At 45.5% G+C, this 15,256-nt stretch overlaps 1 protein-coding gene across 1 annotated transcript in view; it reads right to left on the bottom strand.

Moving 5' to 3' along the window:
• LOC128030092 (glutamate receptor ionotropic, kainate 2-like) overlaps window positions 1–15,256 on the bottom strand; it is a 241,745-nt gene that overhangs the window by 153,802 nt on the left and 72,687 nt on the right. The window lies entirely within an intron of this gene.

The following is a 15,256-nucleotide window of genomic DNA, read 5'->3' as shown; positions in this document are numbered from 1 at the left end:
GCTTCCCCTGCGGTCTGTGTTGTCCTGTCTGTTTGGTAGCTCATGGTCTGGGCAATCAGCGCTGATCGTGGCAGGGTTGTGCAGATCACGAGCTGACTCTTGATGTCTCTGCTTTTCTGTCTGTTGTCGTGAGTAGATTGTTTTGTCTTTGCCCATGTTTTGTATGGTTCTAAGTATCAGTCTAACCTTCTGTTTTTTCCGTCAAAAAGGATTTGTAGTTCAGAGATCCGGCAGCGCGAGTGGTCCGCAGTGTGCCGGCCAGCTCGGAGATGTCTGTGTGCGCCAGAGCATTTTATTATTGTTTATATTAATTTGTGTTATGTGGCGAGAATAAAGATTCTCCTTTTCTCTACTCTGCATCTGAGTCCTCTGTCTAGTACGCACCCTGACAGAATCTACTCACCATAAATGGATTCAGCAGAGGAAACAGAGCTGCTCTGAGCTCTTCAGCAGCAGGGCTCTCTTCTGGGTCGACAGCAAGAGGAAATTGCAGCTTCTCGTCCCGCCTACTCGGAGATCGCTCTCCAACTCAACCGGCTAGCCAAATGGCTTGACCAGCTGCAGGCCAGCCCTTTGGCTGCCCCGTCTGTCCCGGATGCCCAGTGGTCGCCACGCAGAACCGCGACTCAATCCACCCATTCCATACTCGGGTGAGCCCAACTCATGTCGGCCATTTCTGTCCCAGTGCTCGCTGACTTTCACTCTCCAGCCTTCCTGTTTCCCCACGAAGCAATCCAGGGTGGCGTTCATCATCACTCTCCTGGTTAGTCAAGCGAGAGAGTGGAGAACGGCTATGTGGGACAGCAAGCATGACTGTTGTGCGTCGTTTGAGGCATTCTCGAGTGAGCTGCGCAAGGTGTTTGACCACTCGGCACGCGGTATTGAAGCAGCATGAGCATTGTCGCTGCTTCAGCAGAGAGAGCAGTCAGTGTCCGGTTACTCCATTCAGTTCCGCACGCTCGCCATGTCCTGCGGCTGGAATGAGAAGGCTCTCTGGGATCACTTCCTCGACAGCCTGGCTGAGCAGGTGAAGGACAAGATCTATTCACTAGAGCTGGATGGGCTTATCGATCTCGTCATTCGGTTCGACGACCAGATAACTCTCCGTTCTCTGCACCGTAGAGAGGGGATTCCTCATGAACACGTCACCTGGGTCCTGTATGGAGCAGCATGTGACACAATGTCACAACGCCGCATCCTCCCGGAGGAGGAGTCTATGCAGATTGGGAGAGCACGGCTGACAATAGGAGAGCGACGCCGTCGCTTGGATAATCAGCTCTGTCTGTACTGCCGTGAGGCGGGTCACATGGTAGTGGCGTGCCCTGTGGCAGGGCGACGCTTTTCACACAAGGGAGAGTTCATGGTGAGCGTCACTACAACTCGACTGCCAACTATTGGCCGTTCAGAGTTCCAAGCTTCAGTACAGTTTGGGGGAGCTGTTTTCCAGGTTTCGGCATTGATTGACTCTGGAGCAGAGGGCGACTTCATGGATTCCAGATTGGCAACTCGTCTGGGGATTTCGGCCGTTGCACTGGCTGAACCTATATCTGCCAGGACACTTTGTGGCACCCATCTCACTAATATCACTCACACCACCCAGTGTGTCGTATTAACCTTGTCTGGTAATCATGCTGAGGAGATTAGATTTCACCTCATTCACTCGCCCACCGCTCCAGTGGTGTTGGGTCACACTTGGTTGGTTAAACATAACCCTCATATTGGTTGGGCCCGTGGTTCTATTTTGGCTTGGAGCCCTTTTTGTTTAGCTCAGTGTTTGGGTGCTGCTTTTCCCCCTGTCTTGTCTAATTCTGTGTTGCAGGAGGAGCTGATTAACTTGGTGGATGTACCGGAGGCTTACCATGATTTGAGAGCAGTTTTCAGTAGGTCCTGAGCTTCATCTCTGCCTCCACACCGCCCGTACGACTGTGCGATTGACCTGCTTCCTGGCACTTCTCCACCTAAGGGGCGCCTTTACTCTCTGTCGGGTCCGTAGCGGGAGGCCATGGAGAGGTATATACATGATTCTCTGGTAGCAGGCATTATCCGTCCCTCATCCTCTCCAGCGGGGGCGGGGTCCTTCTTCATGGAGAAGAAGGATGAATCATTGCGCCCCTGTATTGACTATCAGGGGGTTGAATGACATTACGGTAAAGAATCATTATCCTTTGCCATTGATGTCATCAGCCTTTGAGCTCATTCAGGGGACAACCATCTTTACGAAGTTGGACCTTCGCAGTGCCTATCACTTGGTTAGGATTAGGGAGGGGGACGAATGGAAGACCGCCTTTAACACCCATACAAGGCACTTTGAGTATTTAGTTACGCCGTTTGGGCTTTCCAACTCCCGGCGGCCTTTCAGGCACTCGTCAACGACGTGCTCCGAGACATGGTCGATTGGTTTGTTTTTGTTTATATCGACGACATCCCGATTTTCTCCCAGAATGAGCGCGATCATGTCCAGCACGTCAGGCGAGTGCTCCAGCGGCTGCTGGAGAATCGTTTATTCGTTATGTTGGAGAAGTGTGAGTTTCACGCACAGTCAGTTCCATTCCTGGGTTTTATTCTCTCGCCAAGGTAAAGGCAGTTGCTGATTGGCCCACCCCAGATAGTCGTAGAGCGGTTCATTGTGGAGGTGGGGGTTGGGGCAGTTTTATCCCAAGATCAACTTCGGACAAGAAAATACATCCCTGCGCCTTCTTTTCTCATCGTTTAACCCCCGCGGAACTGAACTATGACATTGGGAATAGGGAGTTAATAGCTATCAAGCTGGCCCTGGAGGAGTGGCGTCACTGGTTAGAGGGAGTGCGATTTCCATTTTCATTTGGACTGATCATAAGAATCTTGAGTACATTTGCACCGCCAGGAGAATAAATTCTAGGCAGGCCCACTGGGCATTATTTTTTGAACGTTTCAGGTTTACCATTTCTTATCGCCTGGGCTCTAAGAATGGTAAACCTAACGAGCTGTCGTGGGTTTTTGAGGCTGAGGCTAGTCCCACCCTCCCGGTGGCCATTTTGCATCCTGAACGGGTTGTGGCTGCTTTCACCTGGGGGGTGGAGTCCAAGGTCCATGCGGCACTACGCCATGGACCAGGTTGACCATGGTAGAGTATGCGCATAACTCCCTCCCGGTCTCATCTATGGGTTTGTCTCCCTTCCAGTGCTGTTTAGGCTACCAGCCACCTCTGTTCCCCTCTCAAGAATCCGATGCTGTTGTTCCCTCCGCGCATGCATTTATTCAGAGATGCCTCCATACTTGGAGGATCGCCAGAGAAGCCCTCACTCCGACTGGCGAGAGGAACAAGGCATCGACGAACCGTCACCATACTGAGCCCCCACTTTACGTGTGTGGTCAGAGAGCCTGGTTGTCTACTAAGGACATTAACTTCAGACTGCCTTCACGTAAAACGGTTCCCGGCCCCCAGGACGAGCCAATGCCCACCGAGCCGCCGCGTTCCCCAGGACGGACATGGCTAGCAGGCTGTTCAGTCCACGGTCCAGCGCCGAAGGCACCACGGGCCAAGGTGCGCATCAACGGCCGGCCATTCGTCGCCGTCCTCGACTCGGGCAGCGGGGTAAGCCTGATACAACCGACTGTCCTTCCACCCCGAACAGGTTCCATAGCCCGGCTGGCGATAACGTGCGTGCACGGGGACACCAGGCATGTGCCGGCCCGGCGAGTGACCATCACCGCGACCCCTGGTTCCTGGCCCGTCGAAGTGGGAATCTTAAGGAACCTACCGGTACCCGTTCTCCTCGGCCGGGATTGGCCGGGGTTCGATCAGCTCCTCACCTCCAGCACACAGCCTGCTAGCCCGGCCGGGAACCGCCGACGCCGGAGTCCAGCAAGGCGCCCTCGACGAGGCCCCGCGCTGCTGACGTCGGACAGCCCTCGAGGAGGTGAGTCCCCCTCCCAAAACTCTAACCTGTTCTTCGATGTCTTCCAGCAGATAGCGGGAGGGGGGACGCTCGCCAAAGAGCAGCGTGGGGACGAGCGCCTCAAGCATTGCTGGTCTCAAGTGCGGGTGGCGGAAGGAGAGGATCTACAACCAGCTCCCCACCCCACACCCCACTTCATCATCCAAAACGGCCTGCTCTATTATGTCGGCCAGCGGAGGGGGGAGGAAAAGACGCTGTTGGTGGTGCCGCGGAGCAAAGTCCCGGCGGTCTTGGAACTCGCCCACGCCCACCCGATGGCTGGCCACCTCGGCGCCCAAAACACTGTGCAACGGATCCGGGACCGCTTCCACTGGCCAGGACTGGAGGCGGATGTCAAGCGGTACTGCCAAGCGTGCCCGACGTGCCAACGGACCTCGCCACATACTCCTCCCCCCAGCCCGCTGATCCCGCTGCCGATCATTGAGGTGCCCTTCGAGCGCATCGGGATGGACCTGGTGGGGCCGCTGCCGAAGTCCGCCCGGGGGCATGAACATATCCTGGTTATCGTGGATTATGCCACCCGCTACCCAGAGGCCATTCCCCTCCGCAAGGCCACCGCCAAAAACATCGCACAGGAGCTCTTCCTACTGAGTAGTTGGGTTGGCCTACCAGCGGAGATCCTGACCGACCAGGGCACCCCTTTCATGTCCCGGATCATGGCTGACCTCTGCAAACTCCTCAAAGTCCGACAGATCCGGACCAGCGTATACCATCTGCAAACCGATGGGCTCGTGGAACGCTTTAACCAGACCCTCAAACAGATGCTGCGGTGTGTCGTGGCCGAGGACCGACGCGACTGGGACCAGATGATCCCGTATGTACTGTTCGGGGTCCGGGAGGTGCCCCAGGCCTCCACCGGCTTCACGCCCTTCGAGCTCCTCTTCGGCCGCCAACCCCGAGGGCTCCTAGATGTCGCCCGGGAAGCCTGGGAACAACAGCCTGCGGTATGTCGGACCACCGTCGAGCACGTCAAGGCCATGAGAGAGCGGATCGACAGGGTCATGCCATTGGTCCGGGAGCATCTGACCAAGGCCCAGCAAGACCAGCAGCGCCTCTTCAATCGGGCTGCCCAACCCCGGGAGTTCCAGCCGGGAGATGGTACTGGTCCCCACCTCAGCCTGTAAGTTCCTGGCCCGCTGGCAGGGCCCATATACGGTCACCGAACGGGTGGGACCCGTCACCACCAGGAGTCCGAACACCACCAGAAGTCCGAACACCACCAGGAGTCATCGTCCGGAAGCGGCCCTATCGTGTCCCGGAGGCTCGGCGACACGCAATCGAGACAGAGGTGCAGGAGATGTTGAAGTTGGGGGTAATTGAGCCCTCGCGGAGTCCATGGTCCAGCCCCATCGTCATGGTCCCGAAGCCCGACGGCACCCTAAGGTTCTGCAACGACTTCCGCCGCCTAAATGAGGTCTCTGAATTCGATGGCTATCCCATGCCCCGCGTCGATGAGCTCCTGGATAGACTAGGAAGGGCCCGGTTCATATCAACTCTCGACCTCACCAAGGGGTATTGGCAAGTCCCCCTGTCTAAGGATGCCAAGCCTAAGAAAGCCTTCTCGACCCCCAGTGGCCACTGGCAGTACCGGGTCCTTCCCTTCGGCCTGCACGGGGCCCCCGCCACATTTCAGAGGCTCATGGATGTCCTGCTGAGGCCCCATATGGCCTACGCCGCGGCCTACATCGACGACGTAGTCATCCATTCAGAGACCTGGGGGGAACATTTAGAGCGGCTCCGGAGGGTGCTGCTGGACCTCCGCCGGGCGGGGCTCACCGCCAACCCCCGGAAATGTCACCTGGCTCTCTCCGAAGCCAAGTACCTGGGCTTCTGCGTGGGACGTGGCCTCATCCGCCCCCAGGAAAAGAAGGTGACAGCTATCCTCTCGGCACCGCGGCCCTCTACCAAGACCCAGGTACGAGCCTTTTTGGGGTTGGCAGGATACTACCGATGTTTTATCCCTAACTTCTCCTCCTTAGCCTCTTCCCTGACAGATCTGACCAGGAAGGGGCAACCGGAGAAGATAGCCTGGAGTCCAGAAGCGGAAGAGGCGTTCCAGCAGGTGAAGTCAGCCCTCACCACGGAGCCAGTCCTGCGAGCCCCCGACTTCAACTGCCCCTTCCTGGTGCAAACCGACGCCTCGGACACCGGGTTGGGAGCCGTTCTCTCCCAGGTCCAGGACGGCGAGGAACACCCGGTGATCTTTATTAGCCGGAAGCTGACCCCGACCGAACAACGGTATGCCGCCGTGGAGAAGGAAGCACTGGCCGTCAAGTGGGCAGTCCTGGAGCTCCGCTATTACCTCCTCGGACGCCGGTTCACCCTGCTGACAGATCATGCGCCACTGCAGTGGATGGCCCGCGCAAAGGACACCAACCCCAGGGTAACCCGCTGGTTCCTTGCGCTCCAGGACTTCCACTTCACCATACAACATCGGGCGGGGACGGCCAACGCCAACGCGGACGGTCTCTCCAGGATAGGGGCAGCTTTCGCAGGTCTGTCAGGCTCCACTCCCCACCCTCCCCATATCTCCCCATTGTACCGCAGGCGCAGGTCGACGCTTAGGGGGGGGGAGTGTGACATGCGTCCCGAGCGCTCGTCAGCGTCGCCCTGGCAACACACTGGAATCACCGGCACGAGCTCATCACGGGCTGAGCGGCCGCACCTGCAGCTCATCAAGCGGCGCCTACTTAGGCAGAGGAGGAAGACAGAGTGGTGAGGAATGTCTCCCAACAAAGACGCTAAACCTTACCTCCTCTGTTTCAGAGAGCAGCGTGTGACCGTCAGCCCCACCAAGGAGAGCACAGCACGGGATCCACCACTCAGGACACAGCGAGCACGAGGGACTTGAAGCGCCACGGAGAACACCGCCTTCACCAAGAGCACCATTTCACTTAATAAATCCACCCTTCGGGGACTTTCTCTGTCCATCGGTTGTCGTGTAGTTCCTCACCCCGCCACAATATATATATATATATATATATATATATATATTTGTTTTTTTGTTTTTTTTTTGTTTTTTTTTACTGTACAACAGAATGTGCACCTAGAGAACCAGCTGACAATGTCAATTGTTCTTCATGTGTTTTTCACATTGGTCACATTTGATCTCACGAGTCACCGTGAAATCATTCCTAAAATCAACTGGTGTGTGGTCTTGCGGTCTGGTCGAAACATCTAGTTTGCACGTTCAGAGAATTATAAGGCTAAAAATATTTGGAAATTGTCTTCATGTCTGTGGTCTCCCATGGTTTTAAAATCTGTTAATATTTGAAAATCGTCTAGTGTGTCCTAGGTCTTATTTAGTTGCCTGTGTTGGCCCTTGTATATAGAGTTGTTTTTGTCTGTTCTCATTTCATGCAGTGTTTAAGTTTATTCTTGGTAATCTCTTGATATCTCTGTTTGATAATTAAGACTGTTGCTAATTCGGATTACCTCAACTTCTACATATTATCAATTGTGTGTTCTAACACCTCACAACGCTGACAAAATATTGCTTGCTATAGCAATATTACACTCTTTTAAGGAAAAACTAGTTCAAAAAATGTATTGTATCTTCTGTTACAAATTCAAAAATTTCACGTAGAGCTAGGAGCTTAGCATTTCTGCTAAGCTCAATATATAAGAAGTTAATAGTAAGCAACTAACATGTTAGACACAAAATTGCCAGTTACTTTGTTTGTTTTTGAACAATCTGGAACAGTCTGTCTCAGGGCCATTGACAGAATGTGGTTTTGCACTCACTGCGCTACTTTTTAATTGGTTTTCTATGTAAACACATGGTGGATGGACGTCTTTGATCCTTGCGCTCAAGACATTAGCCAGACAGACATCTTTGTTCCACCCATTCAAGTGCTGAAAAATGCAACGCTTTTTTTTGCTTTCCCGTTATGCACAATTAAAAAGTTAAATGTTTGTATTTATTGTATATTGTATACAGTTAAAATTATATTGAATTCAACAGCAAACCCATATTCCATTAAATAATGACATTTCCCCTTCTAGGGAATGTACACTGCATCCCCTAGTGAATATTTTTGGGACTGCCCCCAGCAGGACTGGTGTCTGAAGCACTTGTGAAACAACCCCAATCCCCGTGACGTACCAGGTGGATCGCCAGAAGTATAAGAGGACACCTGCCAAACACACCACCAACTTTTGTTGTCTTCAGGAGCCGTTTGTTTGACAGTGCATGTGAAGGCATTATGGAGACGCCAAGAAAAGCTTGTGAATTAGGAATTGTAGGTGGGGGAGTGAATGTACAGCATTCTCTCCATCCTCAATACCCCGACTGAGATGCCCTTGAGCACTGAATCACCAACTGGCATAAATGGCTGCCCACTGCTCTGGGTGTATGTTCGCTGCTGTGCTGTGTGTGTGCACTTCGGATGGGTCAAATTCTGAGTGTGGGTTACCGTACTTGGCTGTATGTCACGTCAGTTACAAGTGAGCATTATAAAAAGTATGTGTGTCTCTGTGACTGAGGTTTCAGACACCAAAGACACGCTCAATGTTATATGTATTGGTGCAATTTCCAATGAGAAAGCTCTATTCACATTTTTCCCTCTTCTCGAGAGATGAGGGACAAGCATCTGCATCTCATGGTTTGGGTCCTGCTGCTGCCAAGGTGGGGTTCACAGGTCAAGCTTTCAGAAAAGTTTTAAAAGGGTATGGACCTTTTGAAAGCTTCTGCTGCAAGTTTAAGCACCGAGTGGGATCCATATGCTCTTTCTCTTGGGTTATTTGGCTCCGCTGCATTTTGATTTTCAGCATGCAGATCATGCTAATGTTCTAGATGCTCCGCTGTCACATTCCAGGTTTTTCGGCACCTCTGATGAGGCAGTGGTCGTGAAATTTAGGGAGGTGACGATGCAGGCTGTTGCCTTTCAGAATGTTAATTCCCTACCATCCCAAGTCTTCTTCTAAACCTCTGATTGGGCTGGTCCATCTCGATCTGAATATCACTTTTAGAAAAAGTTGATTCTGTCCCCCCACACGTTGTTGGACCCTCCGCCGATATTTCAGCCCATGTTCTCTTATTTGTTTATTTAGATTTGAGAAAGCTAACATTCAGCCAATCACAAGGCAAATCATCTCTTGGGTGCATCTGTCATGAGCTTAAAATCTCCTGTTGCTCTCATGATTTCACTTTGCCCTTATTGCGGTTTGGGGGTTAAATTGCACCTCTGAAAAAAGCAGTGTAGCTGTGTTATTAGATTCCCTCCTGATTGGCTGGGTTACCCATTTTTCTGAGTTATGTAAGTGGTCCCAGGCATCAGTAGCTTGCCCCCTTCTGAGGGAAGGGTTGTTGTATTTCTGTTGCTTCTCTTGGCGATCTCTCATGCGCCGTAGCTTGACTGTGCGGGAGTTCCATATCCATATAAATTCCCTATATTGTCCGCTAGAGGGCACAGTGCAAGTTCCTTAGAAAGGGAATGCCTTGGGTTATGCATGCTATGCCTAGGGTTTGCCTGTTTTCACATCTCCTTTAAACAACCAAATTGGTGCATGCGGCAGGTGCCCTCTTATATTACTTGGCACCCTCCTGTGAGGTCACGGTCTATGTCGGCCAATGGGATTAGAGTTTTTTTCACATTTGCTTCAGAAACCAGTGCTGTTGGCGGCAATCCCCAAAGTGTCCGCTAGGAGTAGTAGTGTATCGTTCCCATGGTTACATGCGTAACCCAAGATGTTCTCATTTGATGTTAAAAGAAACATATGGTTCGGAAAGAATGACACTGTAGCATGAGCAGATTTTGCAAAGTTCAAAAGTTTCAAAGGTGGATATCACACTAACCCTTGGAGAGCAGATCATTATAGAAGCATATATCCACTGCCACTGATAATGATTATCTTCATTATCACTTCAGCGGTCTTAAACTGATTAAGGTTGTCTGTGAGTCAATCTCTGTCTGAATAATACCCACTTTAATATTTGATTATTTCTGTAAGTGGGTGAAAATTATTGCAGTTAAGTCACACATTGAAATATCAGTTTGCTCTTTGGGTTTCTCTAATGTAAAACAATTAAAATAAATCTAGGAGTGCATATCCTTAAACCATTGTTTGGCAAACTTTATATAATCAGTCTTTCAGATTAAAATTAGATTTCATTAAATTCAAATAAAATTGTGAATGAATTTTGAAAAAAAAAAAAAAAAAACATTTCACAAATATAGTAATTAACAAAGTGGCAAGTAACACTGCATTAAATGTAAAATGTTGAGAAATTGAAATAATAATAAAATTAAATAAACAAATAAACAAATATTGCAAGTGACGTCAATTGCGGAAGCATCAGTGTCTTGAGAGTGCAAGTGCATGTCTGCAGCCAGACCCTTCTCAAAATATAGCATAAACCTATATTTTAGGAACAAAAGTTGTTAAAAGCATTGTTCTTATAGCACTTCACATCAGGAGTATTACCCTATTGACCAATTACATGCAAACATACTGACTAATGTAGCATGTAAGTTTGACTGGCTGATGGGTAATCAATGAAACCAGTACACTTTACTGATTTTACAAATCATTCTCACACACAAGATCAAAAGAGTCAATAAATGACATAAAAAGAAGAAAAATCACCATATCAACAAATAATCCACATTTTAGGATCAGAAAGATGAGGGCTCTGTTCTTCACAACAAATGTAAAATAACTCAACATGTCAGATCTTCTCATTTTTGTAATTCATATCTGGCTAATTTAGTTCTTAACATACACTTCTAGACTGAGTTGGGATAACTTACTGTAAGTAGCAATGCACAATTGTTTGGTGACAATATATTACATTCTATACTCATATAAGATATAAGTATCATCCAAATCATGTATATTAATTTTAGACTATGTACTTAAATTCATTAATTCATTCATTCTTCCATTCATTCATTCTATGCAATTACATTATTTCGAGCATAAAAAAAACCGAATGGAGAAAATTGGAAAAAAAATTTTTTTAGTTTATTTTAGTTCCTTATATTGCACAATGCATTAAAGATAACCAAACACATACAATAACAAACACAACATCTTAAAAAGAAAACAAACATTATGTCTTTCCTAAATCAGATTAAAACACCATGATATAAAAAAATACTTCTTCAAAGCCATTTTAAAAGCAAACACTGTGTAATTGGCTAGATTTAGATTATTCCATAGATGAGGACCGGCATTTGAAAAGACCCGATCACCTTTTCACTTAAAAGAACATTAATTTTTGTATTTGGAAAATGTGTTTATGCAGTTTAAAGTAAAAAAAATAAAATAAAAAACACATTATTTTCCACCTTATTGTTTCTGCCCCGCAATTCTGAAACGTGTCGTTTTTTAAAAAGCTCATCATTCTGATAAGGGAGGTGTGCTCTGATTGGCCAACTATCCAGTGCAATGTGATTGGCCGAAAACCTCAGGCGTTTATGCCCCTTAACATACTGCAATGGCGTCTCCCGGCACGACGAGACAAAAACAATAAAACCCATTACAAACGAGCATGGCCGCGGGAAGTGGGGGTGCTGGGGGTGCTGTAGCACCCCCTAGTGATGAGAGGGAGATTAAAAAAAAATGTAGGCCTATTAAAATATTTTGCACAATTTATAAATTCCTTATGAATATTTTAGAAAATGATTTTGACACACAAAGGCTATTACTTATATTTTGGATTTTTCATATTTTGAGGCCTAATCAACACAGGTTCGGAAGTTACGTAAAAAGGTTGGAGATGGAGACAGAAAGTGTGTTCTTTGCGTAATGGATGTGGAGAACTGTTCAATAAACAAATTGCTTAAATAGTCAGAGATTATTTCCTTGTGGTGTGCGTAAAAAGATTTTGGAGTTAATAGAGTTGAGTGTGACATAAACGTGCAGTGACTCAAACCAGCTGACCAAATCGATTGCATTGTTTTTGCGTTATTGTGAAGTTTGATTAATATTTTATTTTGTTGTAATTTTATTTGTTGTATCTAAATAAGTTGCATGTATGTATAATCTGAAATTTTAATGAAAGTAATTATTTCGTTTTCTTTCGATTATTAAACTATTATTTCTGATTCTGCTTCTGCTTCAGATTAATAGCACATTGCGCATATCTGAGAACTGATGTCTGTGTGTTTCAGACCCTGGCTGGCTGTGCACTGAAGTGTATATGACAATAAAGTAGTAAATCTCAATGTATTTATTTTTAGGCTCATAGGTTTTTTGTCAAAAAAAAAAAAAAAATTCACAGCACCCCCTGTTCAAAATTACTTCCCGCGGCCCTGCAAACGAGCCATTTGTTGCAAAAAGTGGAGACATAATTATGGACTATAATGACTTATACTGTCTATACACATTGCGTTGCATTGCGTCTGTATTGCGTCTGCATTTATGATAAGAGAAACTACAACAAGCGCTACTCTACACTGTGCGTTGGAATCATCAGTGGCAAATTCTTTAAATATGTAAACTTACCGACTACGAGTTAGAACAGCTGGCATCATAGTCTACTCTCAAAGGATCAGGAAACAGTCCTCTAAAAAATCCACTGCACACATCTGAATATTTATAATATGCTGTAAATGCAACTTAACATCTGATTTCTAGTAGTGTCCTCTTTTGGAAGGCAAAACTAAATATTTTCGCTTTCACAATAAAACACAAAGCATCTTCAAAACATGGCAGCATCAACAATACTACAGCGAGAATCAAAATTACGCATTCTTTGCTTGAACATTTGGGCGCTGTTATACAAATTTTCTCACACAGTGACAAACAAGGCTTTTAAGGAGGGTGGGATCTTATCTATTTACAAACAGCTTGTAACACTCCAAAGAGAAAGAAAAACTTGAAATTGCATCATATGACCCCTATAAGTCGGAACAGCGGTAACTGGAGCAATGGTTTGTCAGCAGATCTCAAGTTCTTAACAGGTTTATGTAAAATAACAAGATCTGACAAACAAAAAAGGTGCGAGACCATTTAAAACATTTTAAAATTCATCTGATATATTAGAAGTAACCAATGCAAGGATGCTAAAATTGGAGTTATTATATCCCTCTTTCTCTTACTAATCAATAGTCTGGCAGCAGCATTTTGAACAAGCTGTAATCAATTTACCAATGACTGAGAAATTCCTAAATACACAACATTACAATAATCCAATGTAGATGATATAAAAGCATGGATGATTGTCTCCAAATTTCTAGATGAGAGCATTGGTTTAATCTTAGATATCAACCTTAAGTAGTAGAAACTAGTATTCACCACAGTATTAACTTGTTCAAAATTCAGCTCGGAATCAAAAAATACACCCAGATTTCTTTTTGCGTATTGGATAAAATATTTTATAAAGAGGCCCAAAATAATTAAAACTAAGTGGAGAAGAGCTAAGAGGACCAAAGACAACCACATCTGTTTTGCTCTCATTTAAATGGAGACAATTCTTAGCCATCCAGGATTTCCTCAAGACACTTGACAATTGTAGCACAAGACTTATCAACTGGGTGTAATTGGACATACAAATTGAGTATAACAGTGGTATGCAATCTCATGTTTCCTAAAAAATACCCCCCAATGGTAATATATATAAAGAAAACAGAATTAAGATTGACCCTTGTGTGAGCCCACACGATAGGGAAACTGAACTGAAACTGAATGAGCCCTAAATCCTGATTGAAAACAATCATGGATATTATGGTCTGTTAAGAATGCAGACAATTGGAAAGAGACAATCTTATCCAACACTTTCGACAAATAAGGCAGTTTAGTAATAGGTAGAAAATGACTAAAATCAGACAGATTGATATTTAGCTTCTTCAGAAATGGCCAAATCACTGAATGTTTAAGACAGGATAGTCAAACAGCTGGAACAATTGCACCTTACACCTCTCTAAAGAGACGGGTTGGCATAAAATTGGCTGGAGAGGTAGACAGTTTTAGTTTTAAAATTAACTCGAGATCAATTGGATAAAAATTAGTTAGCTGAGCATTATCAGTTACTGAATTGAAAGATTGAGAGGCATACGACATACTTAGAATAAATGCATATAAAACGTCAATCTCACTCCTAAAAAAAGTCTAAAAACTTCATGCACAACTCAGGGTTAGATTTAGGAAAATTTCTTGGGATTAACCACTTTATCAAAGGTGTTAAACAACACTTTTGGATAATGTGAATTTTTAGATATTAAATCTGAGAAATAATCAGTTTTAGCTGGTTTATCAGCACACTAATAGACAGAAAGGCAGTCCTTTAAAATCTCCTTGGAGACTTGTAACCTCTCTGATTTCTATTTACATTCTACTTTACGGCACTCCTGCCTAAGCGCAAGTGTATGATGGTTAAACCAAGGATGTGAATTTGTTTAAAGACTTTTAAATGATAAGAGTGCTGAAATCAGTCATTCAGTCAATCACTATTGGAATATAATTGGAATATCGCATAAAACATTTGCGAATGAAGCGCTGTTTCAGTCCAATGAGTCAAAGAGAACAAAATCGTTACTTCCTGATAAACTGGCACTAAATATCACTAAAAAAATTAGGAGAAGCAACTGAATATAATAATTTTCATATATAATACACTACTTTGCCTCAGAGCGAGCAGATGAAACACAATAATTAATTTGCTTTTGGAGGAGAATGCCTGCTATTTGGGAATGCAGTCTTGTAAGACAGTTCTAGTAGGCAATAATACAGAAATACTTTGAAGACATACTTTGGCTCAGGCATTTCAAAATGACCAAAACAACATTTGAGATGTTGTGCAACGAGACTGGTCCACTGCTTAGTCAGGTTGTGCCACCCTATGGTGCAAAGTCACATGAGTTTTTAATGTGCATGGAGGAATTTATACAGTAAATGTGTTTTTTTTTGTTTTGTTTTTTGCACTTCCATTACTTGTTTCTGATGTGATATGTGCATAAAAACAAGGGGATGGAATGATGTAATGTCATCTACTGAAGAACAAAAAGTTTTTTTTTTAAAGTTGGTTTAAAGTTTTTGTGTTCCATAGACTTCTGTAGATAGAACCTTTTTGTTTTTTCAATAAAAAATCCCAAAATGTACACAACTTAAAATAAAACATCACATAATGTAAATAAATTGTCACAGAATAAGAATATGTGAATAACTCAATTTTGACAAAAATGTCAGATAGAACCTTGTAATTCCAAGGGGACGATTTGTGCTGTTTCTTTTTTTTTTTTCAATAAAATGATGTAAGTAGATTTGTCAGAGTGGAAAGCTAATAGTACAGGTGTAAAATGTATTAAAATGTTTGTTTGACTGCTATCCTCCAAACTTTGAAGATGTTTTACAATTTCAGACTATGCTTTGTC

The sequence above is a fragment of the Carassius gibelio genome, chromosome A16, assembly GCF_023724105.1.
Source record: "Carassius gibelio isolate Cgi1373 ecotype wild population from Czech Republic chromosome A16, carGib1.2-hapl.c, whole genome shotgun sequence".
NCBI lineage: Eukaryota > Metazoa > Chordata > Actinopteri > Cypriniformes > Cyprinidae > Carassius > Carassius gibelio.
Note: the sequence above shows the minus strand (reverse complement) of the source record. Positions and strands in the feature narration are given on the sequence as shown.